The sequence below is a fragment of the Cupressus sempervirens genome, chromosome 10 (assembly GCF_028749045.1).
Source record: "Cupressus sempervirens isolate cs-2001-9-10 chromosome 10, ASM2874904v1, whole genome shotgun sequence".
Lineage (NCBI taxonomy): Eukaryota > Viridiplantae > Streptophyta > Pinopsida > Cupressales > Cupressaceae > Cupressus > Cupressus sempervirens.
In genome coordinates, this window is record NC_143127.1 from 325,361,022 (window position 1) to 325,368,163 (window position 7,142).

Consider the following 7,142-nt stretch of genomic DNA (forward strand, 5'->3'; position numbering starts at 1 on the left):
TTGGAATGTTATGCACGGAGGGATGGCTAGGATCCATGATGGTCTAATGATGCTATTAACGGTTGGGAGGAACCATGCACTTAGTTAGTTATGTTTGTGATATATGGTTATCTTTTATGATGGATGTTTATATCTTTATGATGATGATGTATCATGTATGGTTTATGGTTTCATTTACTTTAATCGCATCATGGATTAATATTGGATGATGATGTACTTTATTTACATGGATGTTTATTCTTTTAAGCTTTTCATACCTTGTAACATGAACAGTGAATGATTGAGCAATCTAAAATGTAGTTACTAAAAAGACACTTGTATATGGTTTAAGAACATTGGATGTATCCTTGTTATTTCATTGTTAAGGATGTAATGTTAGATGAATAAGTTACGAGAAGAAGTAATTCAACATTAAGAGATCTTTAAAGAATGTAACTGTTATGTTAGGTTATGTTTACTTTCATTAGATTTGTTACTATTGCTTCCGCAAGTGTTGTGTATGGTTTTACTTTCATGTTTAAAAAAAAAAAAAAAATTGTTTGGTAAACTTAGTATAATTCTTTGGATCCCTTGGCAGGGCATTACATGAATTAGAGAATCAAGGGCACCCTAGGTTTCATTGATTAATCAAGGGCTCCCTCTATAACATTGGACATGAACATGATGCCAATCATACTAGATATAATTTGAATTATGTCTATGGTATTCATTTTCATTATTTTTATAAATACAATAGCATATTCTTAATCTTTCACCAGAAATGAGCTTTGTTAAGGGCTAGATTACTACACATTATGGAGGGCAATGAATGTGGTATAAATTAGAAAAGATTTTAATTTACAAAGATAAATTTATCCCTCACTTGAATGGGTATGTGTATACATGAATAGTATGCATAAATTCAATGCATTATGCAATATAGAATTGGAAAATTCCTAGATTAGAAAAGCTTGCATATTACAATTTTATTATAAAATAACTATGTGGTAATATTCAACATCACTATGTTAGAATTCTTTAGAATAACTGAGAGGGGGGGTGAATCAGTTATTCAAGGTCCAAAATTCCCTATTAATACCTTTTTACTACTTTTAATGAATCCATACATTTTTCATCCATCCAAACTTAAATCAATCATATAAGCAAGTTATAGTAAATCAGTATGCAAAGATAAAACATCCAAAATCAACACATGACACAATGATTTATGTGGAAACCCAATTTGGAAAAAACCACCAGTAACATGCTACTTGATTCTCACTCTTTTGAAGTGATGCCCTGTTAAAAGCCTGCCCTGTTAAAGGCTTACAACACACTGTTAAATGTGACCTTGTTAAAGGATTTCACCAAACTGTTAGGAATGGGCCTGGTTAAAGGTCTTTAGTACATTCACTTGGAATGTCACCTGATTAAAGGATTTATCTAATGGCTATTAAACCAACCTAAGTCCATAGGATTTAAACTTACTATTACAATTGCTAGAAAGTAACAATAATGGTCTTCTGATCTGATATAAATTACAACATACTTTGCAGATTTCATATCACACTTTCAGTTCAATACTTATGCTTGGCTTCAATCACTTCAGCTCTAACTGCTTGCCTTCCTCTCAAGCTTTGTTCTCTTTGAGTCTTCTTACTCATTTTGTCAATGCAATCATCCTTGAGGTCATCTATTCAAACAGAGTTCCTGTGCTTTCTTCTCCTTAGCACATTCTACAGTACTTCATGCTTTTATGCTAAACCACCTCTCTCTCTCTCTCTCTCTTTTTATTAACTTATGTCTTCTTAAATAGAAGTTTGATTTGCCTTTGCCGCTCAATTTTCCCTCTCCAATTTTAGGATTTCAAAATGGATTAGGTAGGATACAATGTATCTACCCCATATATTTTTTTCTTCTAGAGACTTCGCCAATTGTATCCTTAAAAGAAAAATGTTCTACATGGTATTCTGTGCCAGCAGCTCATCATTCTTATCTTCCTTTTAATTGACAAATTTCTAGATAACAACCTTGTCGGCTTAGATCTAGAAAATCTTTGATTTCCAAAATAATGTAGCAACTCGGCATTATTGAGTTACTGGTGCTTGGCACCTTTGTGTTACTCAGCACCTATACCTGCTTGGCACTTGGTTCTGCTCAGCACTAGATAAACTCTGTGTCACTTGGCATCTGAACTTGCTTGGCATCTGAAGTTTACTCGACATCTAAAGTTTACTCGGCATCTAAAGTTTACTTGGCATCTGAAGTTTACTCGGCATTAACTAGGAATTTGCTCGGCTCTTACTAGCTTGCTCGGCTCCTTCTCTCTAATGATCTTAGTTTGAGCTTTAGAAAAGACTTAGCTAAAACCTTAAATCTTTGATATGTTTCAGTGTGCCCATTCTTTGTATCTTATAGTATGTCATCAAATACACTTTTTCATCAATGGCTTAGCTGATCCTTGTACTTCATTACAACATCATAACTCCATCCTTTCTCTAGGTGTTCTAGTTACATCTTATTGATTGCCTCCACCTTGACAATCAACTAATTGATAGTATTTGGATCACTAAAGCAATTTGTCATTCCTGCAAGTAGCAAGTTTGACATCAATGACAAAACAATGATTAAGGACATTCTTTACCAGTTCCATATATTATTCCAACAACTTTTCTTATGATCATTTCAATCATTTCCAACACACTATAGATCAAACTTAATGATATTATTTCCCCACAGTCTCCAATAGCCAATAATTATAATTGTGCATAATTATATCTTAAATTTAATTGTATTTTAGTGAGAGAATAAAGACATAAATATAGAAGCAACGGAATAGTTTTTGAATGGGTATTGGTGATAAGAGTATCACTCAAAATTATTTTCTAGTGTTTATTGAGTATCACCAAAAATGGAATGAAATAAATTAATATGAATTCCAAGAACTGACTTGCATCATGTAAGACATTTAAGATTAGGTACCTCTGATTTAGGTAAAGAAATAATTCAGATTTAGAATAAGATTTTTTTGAAATAAATGGAATGCAAATTACAAGTTTAAACTTTATTTTCTGGAACACCTTGTACAATTTATATTCTAACTACACTGATCAAATGGGGAATGATGCTTGGAAATTTTTAATCATTTTTTTCAAAATTATTATGTAGAGGGTTATGCAAGCCCTCTTAAATCATTTTTTTCAAAATTATTATGTAGAGGGATATGCAAGCCTTCATGTTGGAAATGTTTCTTAGTATTGGAATATGAATGCATGATTATTGCAAATTTTTTGTAAGAGATTTTCAATGCAATTTTGGTGCTTGGATGCCAAAATAATTTTTTTTTTTCAAGAATTAAATTTTTTTATGTATAAAATAACATGCTCACTTGAGATTTGCATTGGGTAAATTAGGTTATTCCTTTATTAAAACAACATTTTCAAGGAGATAAGAACTAAAAAGTTGGATGACACCTACTTGACTCGGGAGCTTTCCTTTCCACCTTTCCAACTTCCTTTGGAATATTTCAATCATATCGTTCCAGTAAGATAGAGGAGGGAACCTAGTAGATAGGGAAAACCCCAGACAGGAGTTAGGGAGGGAAGAAACATTTCAACCCATAATTTTTGAAATTTTCTTCAAGTTTTTCATCTAGATTAAAGAAGTACAACTTACTTTTTTGGATGTTGATTTTCTATGCATGTTCTTTAGAATAATTGTGCAAGATTTATTTCCATTTCTTCATTTTTAAAATATATGCCTCACAAACAAGATTGTATCATCAAAAATTATTGAATGTGGTTAGGGTTAGAGGTGAGAAGTTAATGCAATACTATTTTCTATCTTGATTCATCTATTATGCTGAATGTGTCTTCCTAGCACTTCGGAAATTGTTATAAAATATAGAGAGATCTGGAGCCCCCTTGTCTCGATTCTTGACTAGTAGAAAAAAACATTTAGGAGATCCAATAAAAATATATACAATACCTATTTTAAGTAAATAAGCCATTATCATATTAAGGGATTTTCCTTTAAAACTGTAAAATTTTAGAACTTCACAGAGGAATTGCCCATAGACTTTAATCATAATCCTTGCATTAATTAAATTTTAGGAGCATGCATTCTTTCCAACTTTCATGCATAGAATATATAATCTCATGGGTGGTTATGAAGGTATCAATAATATTTCTTGCTTTCATTATCTCCCTTTGGTTTCCAAAGATCAACTTATCTATAATAATTTTAACACTATTCTCCACTATCATAGAAAATATTTAATACATGATATCACAAGGACTAATAGGCCTATAATTAGTGTTGTTCTAATTTTTTTCCACCTTAGGAATAAAGGAAATAAAATTAGACTTTAATTTCTTTTGGATCTTTCCTATTCTAAAGAAGACATAGGAAGCATTAAAGATGTCCTCTAGATTAGGAGCCATGTAGGCACCAAAAGAAAAGACAAAATTTCTTAAACTCTTATAAAGTAATGTGCTTGACTAAGTTCCTATTATACTCTTCAGAAATTAAGTATAAGATAATTTCCAACATACTAGTGGAGTTAAAAGAATGATTGTTAATATTTTTAATGAGATCGACAAAGAAGAAATGGAAATATTAGTTATTCCATCTTCATATTAAATCAAATTACCAACTAGAAGTTGTAATTTTCACTTTCTTTTTTTTCTTCTATATTTAAGATTATATTGGTGTAAGAACTTTGTATTATTTTTCCCTTCTATTATCTATTGTATTCTTGAATTCTATGTTCAAAACACTTTTCTCTTTTACTTAGTCAAATTCACATTTCCCCGAGATCTTCTCCTCTTGGAAACTAGTAGCATCTTGTTATCTCTTTTCCATTGTACTTTGAATGTATTTTAGATCCATAGTAAATTTCTTCTTCTCTTTAAACATATTACCAGAAGAGATCGTATTCCATCCCTTAACCTTTTCTATAATGGTTTTTAACTGTTGAATTACTTGATCCATCAGGGACATGCAATACAATGGATTTTCTGTCATTGTTCAACTAGGTTTCTAAAATTACTATGTTGAGTCCATATCATCTCATATTTAAATGGAAAGGGGAAAAAAAAATTTCTTTCATTGTGATCCAATATTATAGCATAATGGTAGAGTCCTTTCATAGTTTTAGTAGTTAAGGTGAGGTCAGCAATATTAGACCAATCATAGGATGGTTATACCCTATCAAGCCTTACTTAGAAGGGATTTTTATAATATATTCTTTTATACCATGTGAAGATGGAACATTTAATATTAATATAAATTAGAAATTCCACCAAGAAGAAGTCCCCTATGTCCACCATAGAATCATTATAATTAGAAGTACCTCTAGAGTTACGTAAAGGATATAATGGGGAATTGAAGGTACCCCTCACTATATGTTTAGTTAAATAACTTATTGTAGTAATAAGGGAAGTATGAGAGTCCCATAAGGATCCCCTTATATATCCAAAAATTTGAAGCATAAACATTAACTAAGTTGTAAGATAACACCAAACAATGGATTTAAAGTATAGTAATTTCAAAGAGTTCTTAGTAGAGTGAAAACCCATACCTAATGGGGGTTCTCTAGAGAGATTACTAATACCACCTGAGGCTCACTCAATATAGTTGACCACCCACTCAAGTGAAGGTAATATATTCTTAACTTTTTTCATGAAACTATCTTTTTCATTTTAGCTTCCTAAAGTGGGAATATATCTACTATATTTTCAACAACGGAAAACTTTAAAATGTGATGTTCAGTAGTTATATTCAAGGATATCATATTCTAGGAGATTATCTTTATGGAAAATAATTAAATTAGATAATTCCATCCTTCAATTAAATAAACCACTCCTTATCTCTCTATTTATTTTTAGTTTTTGCATCATAGAAACCTTCCATGGTTCTTTGTTTCCCACTAGTTAGATCCTTAACCACTTCTCTTATTTGATGTTCCTTCTATGAGGGTATATCGTGCTTGGATTCATTTCCCATACCAATTCTTTTCTTCTTCCTTTCTTCTCCAACAATATTCCATTCATATTCAACTTGAGACCTCTCACTAGGTTTCTTAGATTTAGAGGCTGGAGGAATAGCCAATAACCAAAGAAAGAAAAGGTTGTCTTTTAGTTTATTGAGTCCTTGTCTCTTAATACTATATTTTGGTGTTGATATTGGTTAAATATAAAATACTATATTTTTCAATCCCATTTCTTAAAGAGGGATTCCTAATGTTAGAGTAAACCTAGCTAGAAGGTAGAGAACTCACATTAGCACTATGAATATGGAGGTCCAAAAACATCTTATCCATTTTTTCCTCCTGATTTTTAATTCAAGGTGGATCACCTTAAGTCTTTAGTTTATTGTACCCTCTTTGTTTTTACTATTAATATCGTGCTTGTCTTCTTTGTCCATATCTATATCCCCCTCTGCTAGGGTAGCACGGGTCATATAATTTCTAACCTTCACCCCATTGGATTTTTCCTAAAGGTACCTTTTCCTACTTAGAATTTGAAGTACCTTGTCTTAAACTAATCAAGATACTTTTCTTGATCTTATTACTTATTCAACTTTCTCTATAGTCCTATGCCCTTGCAATTCCAAATTTCTCTATTTTGGTTACTTTTACCCCATTTATCTATTGCACTTGATTCTTAGAATTTTGGAATCTACAAACATTATTTAAGTGCCCATTTTTTTATATCTAAAAAATTATAACACTATCATACTCTAAAGTGCACAAAGATGAGTCTCAATTCTGCAAAAGCCTATGGATTGAGATCATGCTCTTCTAGAAATGGGCACCCATTTTTTTTAAGAATCAGGTGCCCATTTTTTTAAATCAGGTGCCCTTTTCTTAGAAATCAAGTGCCTGTTATTGAAAAAAAAAATGATTTTTTTAAAAACAGGCACCCATTATTAAAAAATTTAAAATGGGTACCCATTTTTCAAAAATCAAGTACCTATTTTTATTTTTTTTTAAAATGGGTTCCCATTTTTTTTAAAATTTAATTTTTTTAATTCTTTTGGGATTTAAAATGTGTTTTAAACATTGTAAATATTTTTTCAAAACAGTGCACCTTTCTTACAACATGGGGCAAGATTTTTTTCTCCCACCTCGAACTTTAGTTCGAGATAGGCTTGGTGAGACC